Genomic DNA, 27337 nt, shown 5'->3' with positions numbered 1-27337 from the left:
GCTGTACAGAAGACGTTTGCCCAAGGTGCCACATAATGAGACCAAACCTGGAACCATGTGGCTAGAAAGCAAACTACTTCCTACACCAAGGCCTATAAATTCCAAAATAAGTTCAGAATGTTTAAAATAATATTAAAGAAGTGCCAATCTCTAACTGTGGAAAGAACCTGTGGAAGAGGTAGACTCAAGAAGACGTAGGACAAAGTGGGGGAACATGATCTTTGAATGTTGGGTCTCACAGAGGCAATGACAAGTGATCAATACCTTTGGCAATTTGCTTCAGAAGACACATCAGGTCAAGTGAAAGCATAGTCGTGGCCAGTGACACTTAAAAGTTACCCATGCTGGTTACGCACATAAAAGGTACTTACTACACTCTTGGGGTGGTTGGCATTAGGAAGGGCATCCAGCTGTAGAAACCAAGCCAAAATCAGACTGGAACCTGGTGCAGCTCTCCAGTTTACCAGTTCCAGTCAAACCATCTAACCTATGCTAGCATGGAAAATGGATGCTACATGATGATGATGATGAATATTAAATTGCAAATCCACAATGGAAACTGTAAACAATTTCTTGTACTGGTTTCTTGTACCAGACAAATCAGACACAGCCACTTTTAGAAATAGAAAGGCACATTAAATAAACTAGTCCTACACTTTCTGGAAAGGAAAAAATTAAAAAGAAAAAAAAAAAGGAAACACGTCTATGACTGGAACTTCTTTCCTCATAGTTTGTATGTCAACTTAATCAAGGCTAATGTTGGTCTAAATAACGAGAACAAACAAGGATTTGAAAATAACGTAAAAATGTTGTAACCGAATATATTGGAAATGTAAAGAGAAAATATACATTTAAAATTATTGATGACTTCATCAGTGATAATATCTATAATGTTAACAATGTTGATTGAGAGAACAAGGGAAACGACATAATAAAACTATATGTAAACAAACCAACATTTTCCAGAACACAATCAAAGGTTTTATTAATAAAACCATGACGAGTCAATTATCTAAATGTAGCGTTATGGTTAAAGAGCATCCACTCACCACTAGAACACAAATTCTGTCCAATAATAATGATGATGATGATGATCATAATCATGGTCATGATGGTGGTGGTGGTGGTGCTGCTGCTGCTGCTCATGATGATGATGATGATGATGATGATGATTTCATCAAACAAATTTTTAAGTTAATATGATGAGGAGCAAGAGAAAACAATGACTCTTTCATCTCTGCTGGATAAAAATGTGTGAAGAGTTTATTTCAGGCATAGCTCTTAATTTGTAATACCATGCATTGACAAAAGCAGGGACTAAGTGCCTGGCAGAATGATTGCTAAAAGTTGATATAAGTAAATTTCACCATTCTGTGATCAATAATGATAATGGTTTCTCCTCCAATTTCAGCAATGTGCATTCAGTTATTCAATCAACTGAAAGGGCTTCTCATTGAGTGAAGTGCAGAGGAATCCATGGTCATTTGTACGTCCATAGTGTAATTCTCAGTCTGAATCAATGTGACAATAAGTGACAAGGTTGCTACTTTGAATTGCAGACACAGGCCATTTGATGGTCTTCTACACAGTTTCTATCTACCCAATCCAACTCACTAGTTTTGATTCAACCCGAAGCTATTGTAAAAAAACATTTGCACAAGACATTATGCAAGGGTATCAAATCTAAGCCCAAATAATTACAAAGCAAATTTCTTCACCATTTGTCTAACACTGTATCTAGTAAATTAGAATCAGTTCCAGTCAAATATGAAAGTTAATTTAATTACCAGCACATCTCATTCAAATCTGTGTGGTCTTGTACCAATGTCAGTAATTACAGTTAAATTCATCAAAGGCAGTAAGCTGGCAGAATCATCACCAGAATCAAGGCGGCGAGCTGGCAGAATTGTAAGCACGCCGGGTGAAATGCTTAGCGGTATTTCGTCTGCCATTACATTCTGAGTTCAAATTCTGCCAAGGTCGACGTTGCCTTTCATCCTTTCGGGGTCGATAAATTAAGTACCAGTTACACACTGGGATCGATGTAATTGACTTAATCCCTTTGTCTGTCTTTGTTTGTACCCTCTATGTTTAGCCCCTTGTGGGCAATAAAGAAATAAGAACCATTAGCATGATGGACAAAATGCTTAGCAGCATTTCATCTATCTTTACATTCTGATTTCAAAATCTGATGAGATCAACTTTATCTTTCATTCTTTTCAGAATCGATAAAATAAGTATCAGTTGAGCATTGGGAATCTTGTTTCTGGTATAGAATTTATTGTCGTTATGTTGAAGACAGTTTTGTTACATAACGTGTTTCTTTGGTATGTTTAATTGAAGAAGTGTGCCATTTTTCTTGATTTTTTTTCTTGTTTGGTTTTTGCGTTTCCTTGTAGTTCCTTTTGCTCTTAGTTAATTGAAACACACTGAATAGCTAAATGAAACCAAAAGTATACCCAGTTTACTGAAAATAATAGCTATGACATCACAGTTTTTTAAAGAATAAAATATATGTCCTTTTTAAAAGAAAATAATATTATTTTTAATTTTAAAAATGGGTTACCATATCATGTTTAACTTTCTGCATTGCTGAACATTATTCTTCGTCAATAACTGCGACAGATTAACTCACAAATATTTGGGGTTCCTAGGTCTATATCTGAATCTGTATTACTCTAAGCTGACATTCTTCCACTATGACTGTAAAGTTTTGCCTGAGTTCATAACTCCAGCAACTTTTATTGAGACTTATAAAGCAAACTTTATACATAAAATAGCATTGAGAAGTTCCAGTTCTATTTTATATCTTTATTTTGAGTTTGTATTATTTATACAACTAAACATTCTTTCAACTTCTGCATTGGAGTGAGGAAGTATAAACGTTGAAATAGAACAGTCTGTAAGGTCTATAAAGAAACTGTATTCAGACACATCATTATATTGATAAACTTCTCTCTAAAAAAAAAAAAAAAGGATAGTATTAGTTTTATTGGTCTAGTGCAACAAATGGATTATTTGAAATTGATATTCAGCAATAGATATGGATTCTTTTGATGTCCTCAAATATTCCATCAGTTTGAAAACTGAGCTTTATTCTTTGACTGGTTAAAGAACATTTCTAACAGAGAAAAGTATGCAAAAGTATACATTTCTTAGAATTTCCATACTTTCTGGTAATCTTTATTTGGGTTGTTTGAATAAGTATAAAATAAATTGTTCACTTTCTTATACTCACTTGTCAATTGTTTTACTTTCAAATCTACAACCGAAATAGAGCTCAGGACCTAAATATTCTTCAGTATTACAAGGAAGTTTAAGGTGGGAAGCTGGCAGAATCGTTAGCCCACTGGGTAAAATGCTTAGTGGCATTTCGTCCATCTTTACATTCTAAGTTCAAATACTGCTGCAACCATCTTTGTCTCTCGTCCTTTTGTGGTTGATCAAACAAGTAGCAGTTGAGTATTGAAGTTGATGTAATTGACTCGCCCCCACCCCTCACAGTTGCTGGCCTTGTGCCAAAATTTGAAATCAATATTACACAGACGATAGGGCTGCAAGCTGTTTGAATCATTAGCATGCTAGACAAAATGTTTGATGACATCTTGCTCGTCTTTACTTTCTGAGTTTAAACTCTACCGAGGTTGACTTTGCCTTTCATCCTTTTAGGATCGATAAAATAGTTATTAGTTGAACACTGGGGCTGTTGTAATTGATTTAACCCTCTCTCCCCAAAAATTCTTAGCTGTGTGCCAAAATTTGAAACGAATATTACAAGGAAGTTTATTAACTACAGAGGTTCTCACAAAATATTACCTTTTAATAATCATTTAATAACTTTTATTTATTAATAGTCTTCATTTACTCTTTTACTCTTTTACTTGTTTCAGTCATTTGACTGTGGCCATGCTGGAGCACCGCCTTTAGTTGAGCTAATCGACCCCAGGACTTATTCTATCCGTCTCTTTTTGCCGAACCGCTAAGTTACGGGGACGTAAACACACCAGCATCGGTTGTCAAGCGATGTTGGGGGGACAAACACAAACACACATACATATATATGTATATATATATACATATATACGACGGGCTTCTTTCAGTTTCCATCTACCAAATCCACTGACAAGGTTTTGGTCGGCCCGAGGCTATAGTAGAAAACACTTGCCAAATGTGCCACACAGTGGGACTGAACCCGGAACCATGTGGTTGGTAAGCAAGTTACTTACCACACAGCCACTCCTGCATAAGTTATATTTACATGTCAAATCGTACAGTATTAATATTTGAATATTAAGCATAACAAATACGCCAAGTTATTTTTCTATGAATATATTCCATAAATTTTCAACAATATAGCACTTTACAATATTTCTCAAGCTATGGGCTTATTAATTTTCCTACAGTTGATTCAATAGATAACCAGAGTTTAGTGGGTTTTCTTCATTATTAATTACTTAGTATGGGCTTTTAAAAAGTCTTTTGATAAGCAATTAACAGAAACTTAACATAGCTAGCTGAAGAATATGGTATACATATTGAACTAAATAAGGGAAGAAATTTTAGCTTGTACCTATTAATGTACACAATTGTTAGTTCCACCCATAACACTAACTTTATTAGTATTAAGAACTCTAAGATTCTTTATGTTTATTTTTTTCTTATTAATTCAGATTTTTAAGCATTCTCAATGCTGTCAAAATTACATTTTGTGATTTGCTGTATTTTGATAAGATGTGTGAAACTAAGTAAAATCGCTGTCTTCCACACATACAAGCTTGTACTTTTACAGATGCCAGTACCACATAAAATGCACCCATGCCAGTACTGCATAAATGCACCCACACTGGTGGCATGTAAAAAGCACCTGGCACACTCTGTTTAGTGGTTGGCATTAAGAAGGGCATCCAACTGTAGAAACTGTGCCACAACAGACAATTGAAACCTAGACAGCTCCCAGCTGGACAGCTCCCTGTCAAACTGTCCAACCCATCTCAGCACGGAAAGCATGGAGAGTGGACATTAAATGATGATGACGATGATGATTATCATGATGATCATGAAGATGTAACTTTGGTGGACAAAGTAAAGACATTTGTATTATATGTTTTTTTTTTTGCAAAAATATATATTAAAGCCATCCCAGACATTTTCCCAACAGTAATATCATTTCACTCATTCAGTAATAAACAAAAGAATTTCAATCTTCTATGTCACTAATTAAGTCATTCTCAAAATGAACACTGATCACATTTTTTATCACTTCTAAATACTTTGTATGGTGCATTTTTAATTTAGAACTCATTTTACCATCATTAATATTCTTTTTGCATAAATCACCTAAATAATCACTATTTATTATTGTGTTATGGCAGCTCATAAACATGGCAAAGGTTTCCTTCAAGCCTAACAGGTTTGTTGCATTTAGGTTTAATATATTGAAGCAATGACATTGGTTTCACAAGGCCTTTTTTTTTTTACTTCATATTTATAAACATAGACCCAGGTGTGGCTGTGTGGTAAGAAGCTTCATTCCCAACCACATGGTTCTGTGTTCAGCCCCATTGTATGCCACCTTAGGCATGTCTTCTACTATAATCTTGGGCGAACCAAAGCATTCTGAGTGGATTTTGTGAAAGGAAACTGAAAGAAGCCTGTTGCATATGTGTGCATGCATGAGTGTGTGTATGTGTGTATGCATGTGCGTGTGTGTGTGTGTGTGTGCGTATGTGTATGTGTGTGTGTATTTTTGTTGGTTTGTTTGTCACCCACCACTGCTTGACAACTGGTGTTGATTTGTTTATATTCTTGTAACTTAGTGGTTTGGTAAAAGAGACCAACAGAATAAATACCAATACTTATAAAAAAAATATGTACTGGGGGGTCAGTTGGTCAGTGCCCCATCATGGCCACAGTTCAATGACTGAAACAAGTAAAAGAAAAGGTAAGAGAGAAGAACTAGAGTATTTTGCATTTATGTCATATTTCTTTATATTTTTTTAAAATTTCTTTTACTTGTTTTAGTCATTAGACTGCAGCCATGCTGGAGCATCACCTTGAAGAATTTTCACCAGATGAATCGACCCCAGTATTCATCTTTTAGGTCTAGCACTTATTCCATCAGCCTCATTTGCCAAACTGAAAATTATAGGGGTGTAAACCTAACAACACTGGTTGGCAAGTGGGAGTGGGGAGGATAAACACAGATAGACACACATACACACACTTAATGGGCTTCTTTAAGTTTGTTTACCAAATCCACTCACAAGGCTTTAGTCATCCTCATACTATAATAGAAAAGATTTGCTCAAGGTGTCACACAATGGGACTGAACCCAGATCCATGCGGTTGGGTAGTAAACGTTTTATCCCATGTGCCACACCTGCAAACTTTGCAATGAAACAAAGCAGTTTTTTGTTGTCAATCTCAACTGTTTCTTCCTTTTTTAAGATACATTTCTAAAACTATTCTCTTCCAAAATTTGTTTATTTTCCTTTTTTGGCAGAGGAGGCTTTCAAATTCATAGAAAAACCATACTTTATTGGACAATTTTCAATTCAGTTGGTATCAATTATTCACTTTGCATGTAACTTTTTGAGAAGAAGAATGCATATATAAAATGATGTATATTAAGAGCAATATGGCATTTATTCTATCATTTTAAAATATAACAGATTAATTATATTTTTAACTCTTTTAATTACAACCTGCCCAAGATTGCCTTGGCTTTATGATACAAAGTTCCTGTATATCCCATAAAAATTCCATGCTAATTTATGTTCCAAAGACCAGCTTAATAATGATAAAGTTATTTTACTAAATTCTTCATTATTTTCAAAATAATTGGGACCAAGGCAATGTATTTCCTCAGAAATTTTACAACAAAGGGGTTATTTAAAAAAAATAAAACTTATTCATTTCTCTCTACTTCAAAATTGATGAAAGCAACATATGTTAAAATGACAAAATGATATATTTAAAATTATATGTCTTAATTTCTTAGAAAAAAGAAGAAAACAGCATATATTAAGAATGTTGACATAAGTTCATCAAATTGTCAGTCGTTATATTTTTTTAATCTAATCATGAAAAAATTTTTCAAGCACTTGACAATTTTTAATTCATGTTGATGGTATCAACTTGAATCCTTATTCAATTGTTCTGGAAAGCGCAGCTGTATTCACCAGAACCACTTTTTCCCTGCATCACTTACATTCATTTTCAAAAGTAACGCTTTCTCTCAATTGATCCCTCAGAAGCCAATTCTCTCCAATCCATTAGAAATGGAATGGATGAATCTCAGCTACAAAAGAAAGCAAGAAAAATTTCTTTAAAAATTAAATGTTCTAAAAATAAAATGTCTACAGAACATCAACAGTTCTTAATTCAAGTTGAGAATATAAAGAAAAGCAACGTGGATTTCTCAGTATGTTTTTCATTCCATTGCAAAAGGAATGAAATAATTGCAATTCTGTGGTATGCATAGAATTAGAACTTGGAAGTGTTCATGTAAAGTTGCAGAAGAAAAGGTGGAAACATTTTTTACAAAAGTCCATTAATAATAAAATCTTTCTAAATAAACAATATTGATAGAGGAAGAAAAATATTAATGAAGTGGTTCAGAAAGGGAACAATTTTTTGAAAATTCCAGAGTAAAGTTTAAGCAAATATTTGGCTTCCTTTATATAGCTAGAGGAATGATGCAAGCCATTCATCAATGGTCTTTTGAATTGGTGTGAAGTGGTTCCAGAAGTTGTAATTGAGAGGAAATGTCACCTGTGTAAAATCATTTCACAATGGACCCTGCAAAACTTAATACAACTTGGTGAACCCAGACTCATCATAGAGATAGATGACAGTGTCTTTGCAAGAAGTATTGTTTTGAAAATATGATGCAAAAGAAGTTGTCTTAGAATTTAATTTTATTAGATGTGTGACAAAGGAATGAAGTTACTTCATTGCTAATAATTCTAGATTATGTTTTACCAGGTGTCGTTATATAGTCTAAGAAGTATACTATAATATTTGTTTGATAAGATACAACTATTGCACAATTAATCAACAAGCCAGTTTTGTTGATATAGATAGTGAAGTCACTACAGACCCTAAGGGGACTCTGTAGTGGTGCAACAATTAATGGGATGCATATCAGCATGGTAGTAGGGTAGCTGGGTGAATTTAAGTTACATAAAGACAAATCACAGTTGCTTTGTTTTCAATAGTCTGTATGGTATAGACTTTATTAATTTTTTTTTAATATTTATAATTTTAAATGTATGATTAGATTATTTTTAATACATATCATTTTGCATTTACTTTGATGAGTGGGATACGAATAAATGTTTTATTTTTTTTATTATATACATATATATTTAAAGAATAAGTATTTTATCATTTTTAATAATATCTTGTTTCAGTTATATCTTTTTCTTTCTCCATTTTTTTCTATTTATATATAATTTTGAATACACCATTTTATCATTTTTAATATAATATATAGTTTTCATTAATTTTGAAATGAAGGTGGAATGAATAGGTATTTTACCAATTTTATTTTGCATACATATATCATTCTAAATATATTGTTTTAATTTATTTTAAATTGGAGGGGGACAAATAAATATTTCATCATTTTAGATATATCTCATACATTAAAAAACTTCAAGCGTAAAACTTAAGTTTTTTAATTTAAGTTTCACTTTTCTAAATTTCACTTCTTAACACTGAAAACAGAAAGTTGGTTCAGTTTCAAAAAAGCAAACAAGTGCCAGTTCCACCATAGAGTTAGTTATGGATATAGGCAGCAGGAAACCAAATAGAATTTACATCATTACAACTGTAACAACAGCACAATTCATAAGTTCAATGGACTATGCTGCATCTATTATGCACATGCCACCATTATGAACATGCCACTTAAAAATCATGAGTATGTTGAATGCATTCACATAAACAAGTGTAATTAATAAATCTTTCTAATTACATTTATAGGACCAGTTACATTATAGCATGCAATTTATGCATGATTTAGCATTTTAATTACTGCATTTTTTAAATGATATCCACAAATTCATAAACCATAATGGGCTCTCACATACTTGCCCATACAAACCACCTTTTCCCACTTAGCTGAATAATTACCACAATATGCCAACAGCAAGCTGTATTTTAAAGTAATATATCAAATATAACTGTTTCAATACTGGCAAATGTGGCTAGTTCACAAATGTGCCAGTCATACCATAGAGTGTGATTAATTTATCTAATTCAAATTACAAAAAAAAGAAATAGCTGCAATATGCTAACTTGGTGTTGGTTTCAATTATTAGCACTCAACCAGCAATTGTGGGGGAGCAGGTAAGTCAATTACATCAACCTCAGTACTCAACTGGTACTTATTTTATCAATTCCAAATAGGTGAAATGCCAAGTAGACCTTGGCAGAATTTGAACTCAAAATGTAAAGTAGGACAAAATGCTGCTTAAGAATTCTTCCACTTCAATACCTTGTGCTAGTTTAATATTGGTTTCAAATAAAAAGAGGCAAGCTGGCAGAAACGGTAGCATGCCGGGTGAAATGCTTAGCGGTATTTTGTCTGCCATTATGTTCTGAGTTCAACTTCCGCCGAGGTTGACTTTGCCTTTCATCCTTTCGGGGTCGATAAATTAAGTACCAGTTATGCACTGGGGTCGATGTAATCGACTTAATCCGTTTGTCTGTCTTTGTTTGTCCCCTCTATGTTTAGCCCCTTGTGGGCAATAAAGAAATAAGAAATGTTAGCAGGCTGGGCGAAATGCTTAGCGGTATTTCATCTGTCTTTACGTTCTGAGTTCAAATTCCGCCAAGGTCAACTTTGCCTTTCACCCTTTCAGGGTCAATAAATGAAAGCAAAGGACATATTTCAATGATTTTAGTTCTCATCAGCAAAGCATATTCACTTGACAGAAATGTGATTTGGTATGTTTAGAGATAGAGTGAATACAAGGACTGATTATGTATATCAACAACACAAATAGGAACATCTCTTTTGGTCAAATTCCATACCTATATAATCAGAAAATGTTCTTATTAATTCCAGTTGTTTTTTGGCATTGTTAATTCTTCAAGTCATCTAGAAAGAAACTATGAGTTACATTAATATTTCTGACAGTTGAAGATCCGGGCATTAACCATTTGCAGTAGGAATGGAATGATAATGGCTTCAGTGCCAAAATGAAAAGAAGTACAGAAAGACTATCTCCCTGGAATATTCCCTTTGTAATGCCTATACTGTTAGAAACAATTATTTTGTTCTCAGTTGTAAGGCTAAGAATAGTTGTCCATGTCTTTGTGAGTCTCTTTCTATAGCAGCAATTAAAGTAGTAGGTATCTTTGCCAGATGTAGATACTTCAACAGCCATGAATGGGGGATAGAGTTGAATTCCTTTTTATAATCAAGCCGTTAATATTTTTCATACAAATTCCACATAATGCGTATTGGCCCTACCACCTTGGTTAAGGTTAATACGCATTATGTACTATTTGTGTGAAAATTCCTAAATGTTAAGTTTTATTCCTAATTCACCTGAAGAAAGTACTTTTTTTTTTACATGATATAATCGTTTTCTTCATCAATAAAGAAAAGATCTCAAACAGCTGTAGTGAACCTTAACTCTTGTATCATTGTTTATCTATATATATGACAGAGTTTTTGTATGTGTGTGTGTGGGTGTGCATATGCATGCGCGTGTGTGTGTGTGTGTGTCCACGCATGTGCACATTCCTTATGGATTTGAAAACTGAGTTTACCAATTTTGACATATGAGGTCTCAAACGATTCAGTAATCTTTCAGCCACCAAATCATTTTTACTACAAAAATGACCTCGAAAACGAGGTTGGGTCGCACAATTTTGAGGTCTTTGGCTAAGGCCTAAAAATGTTTAGAGAATAATGAGAAAATTTTAAAAATACATGGAGTTTTACTTGGAAATGAAACTTTGAAGATATACTGTTAGCTTTATTAGTATTATTTTGTAGATAATCTTTTAATGTGAAGTATGTTTGTGTGTGTTTTGTTTAGTCCAGAGTTGCCTTTGATGTAGCAGACCCATCATAAATATATATATATATATATATATATATATATATATATATATATATATATATATATATTCTTCCTGAAATACTGTAAATCTGTGTATTTCTTTTGAAGAAAGGACATGTTTTAAGAGAGATTTGGCTGCTATTTGTAGCAGCTCAAGTTATCACAGAGACACTTCTGTGTGTGTGTGTGTGTGTGTGCACGCACGTGTTCATGTGTTCATGCGTGTTTTGTTGTGGTGAACAAAATACTTTTTCTCAGAATATTTTGCACAATAATTTTTAAAGAAATTTGGATATCTTTCTTACTGCTAACCATTCAACTTCAAATTACAATTGTTAATTGTTGGAAGTCAAGCAAACTGAGATTTACATATAGTGTTGTCATATAGAGTGGAAGTTCAATATAAACTTTTGAACTCATTATCTTGTGGTTAGTAATCCATTAACTTAAATTTGAAGCCATTAAGTCATTAAACATTATTTTACCTGGTTCAGTCTTTCAACTGACGCTTTTATGGAGTATCACCTTCAAACATTTAATTGATCATACTGACCTCAGTACGTATTTCATTCTGGCATTTATCTTATAGATCTCTACTTGATGAACTGCTAACTTTGAGACATAGTGGGACACAATACTCAATTTAACAACAAATGTAAACATACACACATATGTTAGGTGCAAGAATGACTGTATAGTTGAGAAGTTTGCTTCCCAACCACATGATTCCACGTTCAGTCCCTCTGCATGATATCTTGGGTGAGTGTTTTCTACTATAGCCCTAGGCCAACCACAGATTTGTGACTGAATTTGGTAGATGGAAACTGCAGAATTGTTCATCAGAAAATGACCAAAGAACATATTTATAAAGAAAAATTGTTTGCTTCATACTCCTCGTGTGCCAATCCTGCTCATAAGAAGGGAACAAATAATACAATGTGGCTGTAGGTCATAACACCCGGGCAATGTCAGGGTGCATTGCTAGTGCATATATGATATATATATATGTATGCATATATATATATATGTATATATATATATATATATGTGTGTGAAGGCACATGGCTCAGTAGTTAGAGCATCGAGCTTACGATCATGAGGTTGTGAGTTCGATTCCTAGACCAAGCTGCATGCTGTGTTCTTGAGCAAGACACTTTATTTCACATTGCTCCAGTTAACTCAGCTATAGAAATGAATTGTGACATCACTGGTGCCAAGCTGTATTGGCCTTTGCCTTTCCTTTGGATAACATTAGTGGTGTGGAGAGGGGAGGCTGGTATGCATGGGTGACTGCTTGTCTCCCAATAACAGCCTTGCCCAAACTTGTGCCTTGGAGGGTAACTTTTTAGGTGCAATCCCATGATCATTCATGACCGAAGGGGGTCTCCTCCTCCTGCTATATATATGTGTGTGTGTGTGTGTGTGTTTGAGTGTGTGTGTGCATGAGTACATCTATATATATGTATATATTTAAGAAAAATGTTGTGATCAAGAAGATGAATCTCAGTGACCTTTTATGGGCACAATTTGTGACAAACTATACCTTTTTTTGCTGAGCTCAAATTACATTTGCCGACCCATGAAAAACAGACCTCCACCAACTATTCTGCCTATATATCTGTTTGTGCACACCTTTCAATGCCGTATGGAGACCTCAAAAGACATTTTAAGATCCACAAAAATGTAAACTTAACTGAAGCTCTTGGTGGTCCAAATCAGATATGCAATCTATGTGGGTGTCTTTTCAATACATTTTCGGGTTTAAAAAGCCACAACAGACGCCATGATAGATCTAAGGTGTAGGTGCAAGAGGTGGTCAGACTCTGCCTAAGGAGTAGACATTCACCATATGTATATGTGTATATATATATATATATATATATATATATATATATATGCTTATATTGCATCAGATTATAAAGAAGATATTACAAGTGACAGGTATCAATTTTCTCTACCAATCATATTCAAAAGATTTTCCCATGTTAAACTCTCTTTTTTTTTTACAACATAATCTGTATCAACGACTGTATCTGTACCATTGACTGACCAAAAAGGAAACATAAAAAGTAATGAAAATTCTGGTCTTCACTCATGTATTTAACAGTAAAAAATGTCGTTATACTAAGATCGTTATTGTAGCAAGAGCTAGTTGACATAAACTACCTACTTAACCGTATATATATAAATCTCCATAGCAGATATATTCTGGAAATTTCACCAATGCAGTGACAACTTAATATTTCATTTTATTGTATTACATTTTTGGGGTTAGTTATGAATCTGTTAGTTCTTTTTTTGTTTGTGTTTTGGTTTGTTTTTTTTTGTTGCTTGGACAGTTATTTTCCATTTGTTCTGTGTGTCATTTGTCTACTTTGCTTAATTCAACGTTCTTAAACATTTCAGCAATGACATCCCATCGTTTTTGCTTAGTTCTTTTTTTTAAGTATAATATAAATAGAGCCATATTATCTAAAATATCTTTCCATTCCCTTTTAAACAGTAAGATGAAATTTGAGAGGAGATTTGACTTCTATGTCAAGCAAACTGAGAAACCATGTAGAGACAGATTTTCTTCCCCAGTTCCAAATTGGCCTTTTTCCTCTGTAGTTTCAAATTCTATTAGACATCCTGTAAATATATTTGACTCAAGTTTAAAGGAAGAAAAATACAAATTGTGATGCAAGGATGTATTAAGTGGATGAACTTTCTGCTTCAGATAGATAATGGTTTAGCAGGTGATCCCAGAGTTCAGTATTCTAAATTAGGCAAATTAGTGGGTGGCTGGGCTAAACAGTAATGTGTATTTGCCTCAAGCATATTTGCACTGGTAATAACCTAAATTAAAATTAGGACAAAATCTGTTTTGTTAATGATTTAAGAAACTGGGTTTAGAAAGCTTGACACACACACATTTTTAACAATGGCATTTAGGGAGCTAGGTAAACAATCTTCTACAGGTGTTTAAGATGTGAGACAAACATCCATTTGAAGACTGGTTGGAGAGCAGTAGTTCCTTTTTAGGGTGAGAGGTGGCTCCAAATTTAGATAAAGTTTGAGTCATGGAAGTTTTACATTGGTAATTTACTTGACACATTTTTGTAGTTAGATTCCCAAATTAATCCTATGATTTAAGGATGCTGATATCTTAGATGAAAAATTAACAACATTCAAAATTATCTTTTTTTTCATTTTACTCACAACAATTGTTGTTATTCATCAGTAGAATATTCAGGCCAAGTTACATTGACCCCAGTGTTCAAATGGTACTTAATTTAAGGATGACAGATGAGGTTTGCCCTGACAGCATTTGAACTCAGAACATAAAGTCAGTACAAATTGCCACCAAGCATTCTCCCCAGCATAGTAACGATTCTACCAGCTCCCTGCCTTATCCTTGTACAGTAATTATAAACCTGCTTATTTCCTCTTATTCAGTCAGCAGGAATGAAACATTGCCTTTGCTTAAATTGTTGTCCAGCATATATTAGGTCATCCAGTGTATGCCAGTGTCCAAATCTTAACTGGAACTCTTTTCTTTATTCTTTACTAGTGATAGGATCAGTATCAATTGAATATCATGATTGACTTTATTTGCTTTGAGTCTTGTTGCTTGTATTTATGAAATATGAAAGTGCTACCATTGCTTGCTATGCTGACAACACAATTATATTTTCCCAATATTAAGAATGTTTATTTTTCTTTTTAGATTTATTTTACTATTCTTCTGCAATATTGTTACCACCTCTCTTTGTTATGTCTTTTTTTTTTTGTTGACAGAAAAGAAAACATTTTGGTTGTTGCCCTATGAATACATTTTAAAGAACACTGGGGAGATTAATGAGTAAAATTGTCATGAACAAAGACACAAGCAAATTCAAAGACAGAGAAACATAGAAATGAACCAAGAGGATAGCAAATGATTTCCTGGAAATGATTTATTCCACTTTGCAAGATCAAATACACAATAGAGTTCAGTGAGGCATTAGTGCTGATAAATATAAGATGTCACTTATAACAGGAAAAACAAGAGATAAACATAGCTCAAGTTACATTTAAAATGATGATACGGTTGTGGATAGAAGATAATCACACACAGATGAGAAGCATGAAAAACTTCGAAATTTTGTAATGAAAATCCAACAATTGAAAGAGACAGAAGAAAATCATACCAATACCTGTTCAGTTAAGGTTGGCCTGAAACTAAAGAAGTCTAACGATACATGCTTTCATTAATTTCTATCAGTCTAGGTTATTAAAAAAACAAAAACAGAACCAGAAAATATAGTTGAATATTTTACCAGTTAAACAATTTTTTTACATTGGAAATTGAATAAAAATTTTAGTGCTCAATATTTTTTTTTTTTTTTTACATAATTTCAACATTTTTGTTGGCAATGAAAGAAAGCTCTGTGTGAAAAAAAAATTAAATAAAAGAAGATAATCACACACAGATGAAAAGCATGAAAAACTTCGAAATTTTATAATGAAAATCCAACAATTGAAAGAGACAGAAAAAAATTATACCAATAGCTTAATCAAAATAAAAAAAAAACTTCCTAAAATTCATTTAAAGAAAATGATTAAAATAGCCATTATTTTTTTTTTATAAAATAGAAGAATGCTGAGATATATAAAACAATTTCAGATATTGACGGAATGTTATAAATTTGTCACGTAAGTGTATCAGCATTTAAATCTACCTTAACACATGGCTGGCTTTATTTTTATTGATTTCAAAGGGATTGAAGGAAGTGTTTGCATAATCAGGAGGAAAACCCAGTCAACACTGAGGCTTTTCAGCCAAACATCTGTAATTTCCGTATTTTAAGTCTTACCTTTCACCTTGTCTTCCTTTTGCCTGTAGAGCATAAGCATGTTGTATCACACTTTATATATATGAATAAACCAATGTATCTCCCAATTTCTATAGCTAGAATGCTTATATCAGCAAAAGTTAAATTGTAACACAAAAGGCCATCTAAAAACTATGAACTACTCAGTGGCTCATAAAGGCATTAAATTTCTAGAAATTTTGGAAAATTGATGGATACCCACACAACATTCAATCACCTTATACATGTTCACAATGTAAAATACTGAGCAACCACAAGAATACCATAACTTGATGAGATTACCACAACCACCATTCAAAAAGCTAGACATAAGTGAGGCCCAATCTAGACTCTCGTTATGTCGAATATTTGTCATAAAACTCTCTGAAGCCAATAATATGCATATACTCTATCTGTAACACAAACATATGTTGAATTACATATGTTGCGCATGATTTTCACATTTTTTATTATTGTATTTTTGAAAAGTTTTTTACAATGTTGAAGAGTGTTAAACATTAAAAATTATTTTGTAATGTTCATAAAGTTCAGTAAATACTTTCATATGTTTGTTGTAATCATCAGTTTTGAAACTGTATTAATTGATAGTTGAGATGAGTGCTTGGCAACTGTAGTTAAATGACTGACTTGTTCCTTTTTACACATTTTAGAAGGCTCCGAAAAGCTGAATTTTTGATCTACTGCATTAAATGCCCTAATTGCTAGGAACTGTATATTGGCGAGACAGAGAATGCATGCTGGAATGCTCATGAGTTCACAGACAACAAATCCGGAAGACTAATGTTCACCAGATTTCATTGAGTAAACATATAGAAACATGTGGTTAGAAAATATTTCTAATTTATCCTTTCCACAACTACATAACACTAGTAAGGTTGAAAGAAAGATAAAAGAAAAATGTTTTAATAAAATGTTCAAACCTGTTCTGAACGGAAATAACAACAATAATATGACAACCACTTCATGATATGGATTAAAAATATCTTTAACATATGAATATAAGCAAATTGCAGAAGACTCCCACCGATTGGAATAAAACTGATTGAAACCAACTAAGTTTGATCACTCATAAATTCATTACATGTAAACTGCAAGGTAATTGGTTAAAATAAAGGTGGAATTAATGTCAGTAATATTAGTGCGTCTGGCAAAACATGATGTTTAAGATGCATGCTGATTGGTAAAAACCGTAATCGAAAAATTCAGTTTGTCAGAACCTTTTAAAAGGTATAAAAAGGAAGTCAGTAATTTTACTACAGTTGTCAAGCACTCAACTCAGCTGCCAGTTAATAAATTTTGAAATCTGATGATTACTACAAACGTATGAAAGCATTAATTGAATCTTATGAGCATTGCAAAATATTTCTTTCATGTTTAACACACTTCAACATAGTAAAAAAAAATGTTTTAACTACAATAATAAAAAAGACGTGAAAACCAGACCATGTTGTAACATTATTCAAGTGATATATTATTCTATACACATGAGTGAAAATAAATATGGAACACTGAGTAACTATATATTAGCAATACGGCACTACAAAGATTATTTCTTTATTTGCAGATGTATCTTCAACTGTTCATGTTTCCATTTCAAATAAAAATAAAAACTGATCCATTTTTAAGCTATTCTCAAAATAATTGCTTATTCTGGAAACATAAAATCAACTAAGAAAATGTCATCATTTTTGTTTTTTTTGTACTCATTTATTTCTTACATTAATTTGATTTTTGAATGAGTATTTTTTCATGAAAATATGATGAAATGAAATCTCATATTATTCGACAATGCATTAATGTGGGTCATATATAAAACTTGTAGCAGCTTTAGCAGTTCAGTGTCCAGATGATTGTTGACAGATAACAGGCAATAATTTACCTCATGATATTATGTATGTAGTTGTGAGATATAATGTGTTATACACTAACACATGTAGAGCTGGGGAATAGTCAGCAAAATTAACTAGTGCAACGAAAAATGGCATATGGAAGAAGGGGATAACTCCACATGGCACTAATATAGAAAAGCATTGACTTCCATGGGAGACTTGGTTTTGGAAAGGCAGGCATTTTTCATCGTGACCACATATTAATAATGTAAAGATTAGGTTCCTTCTTAAACACTAATTAGTTGCTAATGGTGAAAACAACAACAACCCACGTTGCAGAGTATGCTCTCCCTGTTTATTCTGTTTACCTATTTGACCATCTCTCCACCACACACAAACACACACACACACACACACTCACTCACACTTACGCATACACACACACATGTATGTGTGTGTGTGTATATATATATATGTGCATATATGTATATATGTATGCATATAATTAAATATATATATATATGTACATATATATATTTTTTTCTTTTTTCCAAATTTGCATAAATGTGTATCGAATAATATATCACTTGAATAAAGTTACAACATGGTCTGGTTTTCACGTCTTTTTTAATATTGTATTTTAAAGAAATTTTTTTACAATGTTGAAGTGTGTTAAACATGAAAGAAATATTTTGCAATGTTCATAAGATTCAATTAACACTTTCATACGTTTGTAGTAATCATCAGATTTCAAAATTTATTAACTGACAGTTGAGTTGAGTGCTTGACAACTGTTCAGAGAAAATGTTGGCCTGTCTGCCTAGCCATAGGGATGACATCGTTCAAGACCAATTGACTAAAACAAGTAAAATAATAAAAGAATATACAATAAGAGACTGATGGAATAAGTACTAGGCATAAAAATTAAGACCTGATGTTGTTTTGTTTGACTACAAAAACCCTTCAAGGCAGTGCTCCAGCATGGACACAGTCAAATAACTGAAACAAATAGAACAAAAAAGATGTATATACGTGTGTGTGTGTATACATGTATATATATACATATATATATATATAGAGAGAGAGAGAGAGAGAGGCATAGAGAGAAAGAGAGAAGCAGGGAGAGAGGGAGGATGGAGAGAGAAAACAAAGAGAGAGAGAGAAAGAGAGAGACATGTGGACACACAAGTGCAAAGAAGAAGAAGAAAGAAAGAGTATTCTATACTCAAAGTTCAGAGATATTATTTATCGATATGACATAGATATTATTTACAACTTTTCAAATTGTTACTCTGAGTATTTTTTGCTGGCAATCATGTAGAATAACAATTGTCCAAAAATCGACAATGTGATATACAATATAATGATTTAGGAAGATGCATCTTCCAATAAAATATGTATATGTATGTATTTATATATGTATGTATGTGTATATATATATATATATATGTATGTATGTATGTATGTGTGTGTATGTATGTATTCTTGTATGAATGTATTTATGTGTGTATGTGTGTATTTATGTATGTTTGTATATCTTTAAATTTACACATTCACAGACATTTGTTCACATATGCTTATATGTGTTTGTGAAAATATATATACACCACCGTATATATTTTTATGCAGGCAAAGATATGTGTATGTGTGCACATGTGTGTGTGTGTGTGTGTGTGCATGTGTATGTGTGTCTATTTATGTGTATGCAAACAAATAAAAACAGAGTTTAGCTGTATTAAACAAACGTGTGTATAAATATTGCCTGTTTGATGTTTTATGTCTTTGCAGATATTTACCTCTCTGCACCTATCCATGGCTGCTAATGACTACCATTGAATAGAGATAAAGTACATATGTACAGAGTAAGGTGGGTCTTTGTGAGTGTATCTGTGTGTGTGTGTGTGCAGATTTGCTTACACATACACAAACTCAGATATATATACATACATATATCATACACAAGCAGGCATATATATATTTATGTACATACACACACACGCACACACATACACACACACTCATATTTATGTATATAATATACAAGCAGTCATATATATATTTATGTACATACATACAGACATATATATATATATATATATATATATATATATATATATATATATATATATACACACACACCCATATATATATACACACAGACCCATATATATATCCACATGCATATATACATACCTATAAATATATATATATATACAAATATTTACATACATATATACATATTCAAATGTACATATATTCACAAATATACAAACACACACTCACAGAGCTATATGAGAGAGTGTGTGTGTGTGTGTGCTGAAATAGGTTTGGTGCTGTATGCATTTCTGTTATGTCTGGATGTGCATACACCCTTATTCGTATCTCTCTCTCACTCTCTCTCTCTCTCTTTGTATATATATACATGCATAAATACATACTTACACACACACACACACACACACACACACACACAAACATACACATATATTTAAGTGTCTGTGGTATATATACATACATACATACATACACACACACACACACACACACACACACACATATATATATATATATATATATATAGAGAGAGAGAGAGAGAGATACATACGCATATATACATACATATATACATACATACATTCATACATACCACACACTTAATTATATGTGTGTGTATATACACATTCCCAGACATTATTGAAATATATAGAGCAGCAGACCTATTCAAACAAACATATTCACACTCACATGCACACACGTACACACATACACCGATACTAACACATGTGAACACACACACATACACACACATACACACGCACAAGCACATATATGCACATACTAATAATTACATACACAAGTAGCAATATATAGATATATGTACTCTATGTTTATCTGTAGACACAGTTCTACTACAATAAGACATGGGTGCAAAGAAATAGATGTAACTATGTCTACAAGTAGCTAGCAGAATAAAAAAAAATATTGTTTACATAGATGTAACTCAGATTTAGACATAAAAAAAGAAGAAAATTCGATTTAGTTCTCAATTATAAACATATGAACTGATTTCTGAATAAAAGGTGAATGTATGGTGAAAAATTGCAAAAGGGAGCGTTTTCCTATGAATTTGTTTTTTCTCCTTGTAGCTTGGGTTACACATGGTATTGTTTTATTGTTAGATTTTTGTTTCTGTTTCTTACTCCTAACTGGTTTCTAAGTAAGGTTTCTCTTATTTTACTTGTTTTCAAAGCTACAAAACCCGCAAATGATGTTTTGATAAAGAAATGACAGCAACATCACTGCTTCTTGCTCAATGATCTTTTGGAAAAGGACAAACATTAATAAATACACAGTCATACATGCTTACACACACATAAACTTGTGTAAGTATACCACCATCATCATTGTTTTCTTGTCCACTTTTAATGCTTGCATGGGTGAGGCAGAAATCATTCACCCCTATTTTCTCTTTTTTGTTGCCCGTCACCAACCCAGATAACCAGGTGCTTTTTAATGTAAGACTGAAAACAAATGGCATAGCTTGTATGATGGTAATGCTCATTTACAACAGTCCTGTAATATCAAGAAGCACAAACACACACACACGCACACCAGCACACACACACACACACACACACACACACACACACACACACACACACACACACACACACACACACACACACACACACACACACACACACACACACAAATCGTCTTTTTTCAATTTTTGTCTAACAACATGCTCTCAAGGTTTCGGCCAGTTCAAGGATATAGTAGAATATGGTTTACCATGATGCTACTCTGTGAGGCTTGAAACTAAAACTACATGGCTGCAATGCAAATGTTTCAACTGCACAGCCATGCTTGCAGTCTATACAAGTAGGCTTTAGACAAATTGCTGAGTTGTCAGTGGGTGACGCCCATATTAAAGGCAGATCAAATAAGACATGGAAATCAGTGGTGGGATAATTATTCATGATAATGGGTGTTATAGTTAGTTAGATGAACTGGAATCATAGAAAATTGAGTTTATAACTTACTCTTCTTCAACATATTCCATTTTCATAAGAAATAGACCATGACTCAGGGGATGCTGTGTACTCAACTCTGGTCACTCTGCTTTCACCATAGTCCTCATCTATGTTAACATCAACAGCAGTGGCGGACTGGCCAGGTTACCAGCTTGCCTCTGCACCATTAGAATCCATATATGGAGGCCCATGTTAGTATCTAAGGGTCCCGACCCCACGAGTTTGAGAATGCATTAATTATTTCAGGCTGGCTGTGTTTGTAGACAGTTGAAAAGAATACTTTTAACAAAACAAAAATTAAATGATAGCATTGTGGTTGCAGGTGGGCCTCCATAGTCTCCTGGCAACCAATATCTTTAGACCCAGTTCGCCACTGGTTAACAGTTACCCTACATCAAGATCCTGCACTTTCAATACAATAAGGCTCTATAACATTATTTCTATGATTCAAAAATGAAGTTGTTTATTCTTTTCAAAGTATTTCCAATCAGAATTGTTTACTTCTTTTAGCAAACACCACTATCTACATAAAAAATGTGCACTTTGCAATTAACATTCTATAATTTAATTTTCATGGCAAATGAGGTGCAAGTGTGAATAATAAAGCAGAGCAATGTCTGTCACTTCTTGTTGCAGTGTCTTTATTATTGTCTAAAGCTTGCTTGTATAGAGCAGACAAGTTTTGATGCAAGCTTTCAAATGTATAATTTTAATTCAGTTACTGACTGAAATATTTCAAATATTACAAAGAAATTGTTTACAGCAACTCATTTTAACTGGAATAATGTCTAAAAGTATGTCTACTACTTGGGGTGTCACATTCACAATAGCAAATATCTGTGACAACAGGAATTTGAGTGAGTTCCAGAGATTGTACATATATAGTTGTAGAGTTCAGATCTCCAACAAATGCTATTTAAGTTGAAGGAGGAGTCTTTGTCTGATTACTCAACAAGCTGGAGATAGAAGCCAAACATCACTGAAATTGCATCCTCTGTCTTAAAAATTAACAAAGTCACTTTGAATAAAATAGTCCTTGATATAGAAAAAAAAAAAATAAATAAGCTATCTATGGATAGAATGATTATGATAATAGGCTCACCCACACAGAAATTATCTGGTACCAAACAATAGCTCTCTCTCTCTCTGGCACTCTGTCGCTTATAACGTCGTGGGTTCCAGTTGATCCAATCAACGGAACAGCCTGCTTATGAAATTAACGTGCAAGTGGCTGAGAACTCCACAGACACATGTACCCTTAACGTAGTTCTCGGGGATATTCAGCATGACACAGAGTGTGACAAGGCTGACCCTTTGAATTACATGTACAACAGAAACAGGAAGTAAGAGCGAGAGAAAGTTGTGGTGAAAGAGTACAGCAGGGTTCGCCACCATCCCCTGCCAGAGCCTCGTGGAGCTTTAGGTGTTTTCATTCAATAAACATTCACAACGCCCAGTCTGGGAATCGAAACTGCGATCCTATGACTGCGAGTCCGCTGCCCTAACCAGTGGGCCATTGCGCCTCCACACCAAACAATAGCAGCCACTATTTATACCACTTTTGCTGATCTAGTTTCAGCTTTCTTCGAGTTGAAGAGTTATCAGTTAAAATTGTAGCCTCAGTAGAGACATCTAATGCATAAAATTTTACAGCAGGGAATACTTTCTTCTCATAGTGTATCCACCTTCTTGATATAGAAATGTTATACACAAAGCATAGCAGTTATAAAGGGGTAAAGTGCAAGTGAGTCTCTTTAAATTATGGCTAACTACACCACAAATTCATTACTGTTGCCTGAAAGACTACAGATGTAGATGCTGATATTATTGTACAAGGACATAATAGTGTCAATCAATAAATTTAGCATTTCATAGATATTAATGATGAACTTGATATTCAGGAAAATTCAAGATAATGAAACAATACAGTGAAGATGATAAACAAAAATATATTACAAATAACAAGCTAACAAACTGAACGACAAGCATATTTAATGTTCCAAACAAGAAAACAACTTAACAAAACAACATTGGAGACTAACCAATAAAAATGATAGTCCTAAAGACCCTCCAAATCACAAAAATGTAAAATATTGAGACAATATTCTAAAGAAATTGATCAGAATGATACCCATGCACAAAAGAATGAGCCAACACCATTACTGCATAAAGAAATACCAAGCTCTAACTGAGGAGGGAACCTGTGGAAGGGGTAGACTGTACACCTCTCCCTTAAAAAGTGGTCGTACCCAGCCATTATAAATAGACCAGTAGCCAGTCGACAGAAGAAGGTCAGGAAGGTCAAGGAGGTCGAGAGTACATGTAGACTGTGTTGATAGACATGTCTGTGCTGATATAGTAATTATTCTGTGATACTGAGTGGACGTTATATCGATCCAGCCTTTTGAGGATAATAACACTGTGCAACTGGGGGTCATACTGTACCAGATAGAACCATTCTATTTACGACTTCAGAATATAACAATACCTGTCAGAGTGACAACCATCATCAAAGGACAGATACAACAGTGGCAAAAGACCGTTTTACAACAGTGGCGAGGGAGGAAAAACAAATCTACATGGAGTGAAAAAGAAAAACATTCTCATGGAGAGTTTAAACTAATTCATGTGGAAAATTGAATACCTCAACAAAAAAGAAACGAAATTCTTGTTGTGCAAACTTACGAATATCGTAAAATATGGAAGACTTGTTCGCTGGGATAGTTCAGTTGCAAAAACAGTAATAACAACAACTCAAAGAGCAACAAGAACAATAACAATGATTGCGGCAGCAAATGTTACAACTAATGAAGTTGATAACCAAACTGGAGAATACATTTTCGGCTGACCAAGTAGTAAATTCCATAAATGATTTCAAATATGACCCTGAAGAAGGAGTAACCTTCGAGGCTTACTTTCAAAGATTTCAAAACATTTTTGGAAAAGAATGCCAGGATTGGATGAACAAAATGAAAACATATCTAGTTGTAAGAAAACTAGCAACAGCAGAACGTTAGAAGTCTAGTAACTTTATATTGCCAAAAAAAGCATCTGACATAAATTTCACCAACATAGTTGACATTTTGTGCAAAATGATTAGTGAAGAGATTTCACTGTTTAATATTAGATGGAAATGTTTAAACATAGAAAAGAGTGAAGATGAAGACCTCACTACTTACACAGGCAGAGTCAACAAAGAATGTGAGAGATCTAAGCTAGATATACTTATTCCAGATTCTTTCCAGTGTTTGATTTTTGCACAAGGATTGACAGATAGAAGGGATGCAGAAATCCGAAAGAAAATTCTATCAAAATTGGAAATGAACCAGGATTTGACATTGCAGAAACTGTCATAAGAGTGTGGACAGGATATTAAAATGAAGACATGATGCAGAAGAAATTCAATGGAAAGAGTGTTTCCACATAAGACCAGTGCAAAAATGTCGGTAGACAAATAAGGTGTTGCAAGAAAAACAGAAAAAATATCAGGATGTAGACCCATGTATGGCATGTGGTGGGAAGCAGCTGAAAAAAAGATTGTCTATATAAAATGCAAAGTGTTTTTGCTGTAGGTTAACAAGACATAAAATCACACTGCAAAACTAGAATGAGAGGAAAATGGAACAAACAAGAAAAAGTGAATAGTTTGTTAGTAGGAAAATTTGTGACTACAACAAACAGAAAATTCATGAATGTGAGAATTAAAACACTAGTGTCAGAATGCAATTAGATATGGGAAGTGATATGAGAAAACATGGGAACAAATGGGTAAACCAAAATTATGTAGTTCAAACAAAATGGCATATGGTGTTACAGGAAGAAAATTATATTTCACAGACAAACACATTTGTTCAAAGGTCAAACTAAAAAATGAATGTTTATGTGTTGAAAAAAATCCATGAATTTACTTGGCACTGAATTTATGGAGAAATTTAATTTATGGAATACACCCATAAGCACCTTGTGCAATAGCCTAAATGGAGCAGCGAAACAATCGAATGAGATCAAGCAGCTGAAAAAAAAAGTGATGTGGAACATCGTGTGTGAACTACCAGTAATTTTGGAAGAAACAGAATGAAATATTTTTCATCACAGACAAGTAAATTTTGGTGGAGGCCTTGCAAGTCTACCAGATACATGGAAGAGCATTGTAGAAAATGAAGGAGAATATATTTTAGATTAAAAAAGAAATTTATCTTAAAAATAAAAGAAGTATAAAAAGAACACATTATTTATGGAGTGACTTAATATACAGATACATACACCATTGTAGAACACTTCCTTCACCAGGTCTAACCACAATCTGTTTCTTCCAGAAAGAGAAAGAGAAGAGAAGGATCAAACCAAATATGGGACTTGTACCTTATGTAACAACACCAAAAGGATGAAAGGCAAACTTGTCCTCGGTGGGATTGTGTTCAGAGTATGCTGAGCCTTATTCTTTAAGGAATAAAAATAGTAATGTTTGAGTAATAATGACCCCCAGTATTAATCCTCTTGTGATTCAGTTACCCACACATAGGATGCAAAACTGCTACAAGTAAATATAGAACAAGTTCTGAGAATTACATATTTTCAACAACAGTATAAAACCAAAGTCTTAGTGATATTTGAGCAAAGCAAAACTAAATGCCTGTAGTGAATTTGAAACCACAACCACGAATCTCATAATTCACTTAAACATGATGCATCTTCAGGATGTCACTGATGTAGCCTCTGTGTGTTTATTCATCTTGCTAGAAATAAAGGTAGCCAAATCTTCAGATTGCACACTACTGCCTTGAAAGAAGGAATCATTGAACAAAGTTAGACTAAAAATGTTATGCTAAAGAGCAGGCAAAATGGTTGTCATGAGTAAAAATCTACTATAATTTGGTGTGAGAACACATGGCTTAGTGGTTAGAGTGTTGCACTTATGATCACAAGATTGTAGTTTCAATTCCTAGACTAGATGGTGCATTGTGTTCTTGAGCAAAACACTTCATCTCAATTTGCTTCACGATCACTTCAACACCTGATGTATGGTTCATTGTGCACCTTTTTGGGTAACAGCAATTTGATGGAGAGAGCGAGCTAATATGTTGCACATACATTCGATCACTATAAGCAAATCATTTGTGCAGGTCGTTCAACAAAAAGCTGAATGCTCACACATCATCTTTGATGAGAGGGTCCATCATAATTCAGCAACAAAAGGTGAGCATTGATGTTTCACTGGTTTGATTGATCACAGAAGGATAATGAAATTTAATTTATCTTAGCAGCATTTGAACTCAGAACTTCAAGAAAGATTCTTATAAATTCCACAAGTCATTCAATCTATTGATCACCCCTAATTCCTCCAAACCATCACTAATCATTAAATACGTCTATCTAATAAACACAAAATCTTAACATTTTGCTGATAGCAATACATTATGACCAATTAAAAGAATTTTGTTCAAGTTCATTTCCTTTGCAAAACATTTTGTTTCCTTGAAACCATTTCATTTTGTCCACTCAAGCATTTTAAGTGATACCAACAGATAATCAACCAC

At 33.4% G+C, this 27337-nt stretch overlaps 1 long non-coding RNA gene across 1 annotated transcript in view; it reads left to right on the top strand.

Moving 5' to 3' along the window:
- LOC128248571 (uncharacterized) overlaps positions 1–16478 on the top strand; it is a 21637-nt gene extending 5159 nt beyond the window's left edge. The window contains exon 2 of the long non-coding RNA XR_008264749.1: positions 14862–16478. This is a non-coding gene — a long non-coding RNA (uncharacterized LOC128248571). The remainder of the gene's footprint in view (positions 1–14861) is intronic.
- The last annotated feature ends 10859 nt before the right edge of the window (positions 16479–27337 follow it).

This window comes from Octopus bimaculoides, chromosome 8, assembly GCF_001194135.2.
Source record: "Octopus bimaculoides isolate UCB-OBI-ISO-001 chromosome 8, ASM119413v2, whole genome shotgun sequence".
In the NCBI taxonomy this organism is placed as follows: Eukaryota; Metazoa; Mollusca; class Cephalopoda; order Octopoda; family Octopodidae; genus Octopus; species Octopus bimaculoides.
The sequence above is the reverse complement of the archived record's forward strand: the minus strand, read 5'-3'. Positions and strand labels throughout refer to the sequence as shown.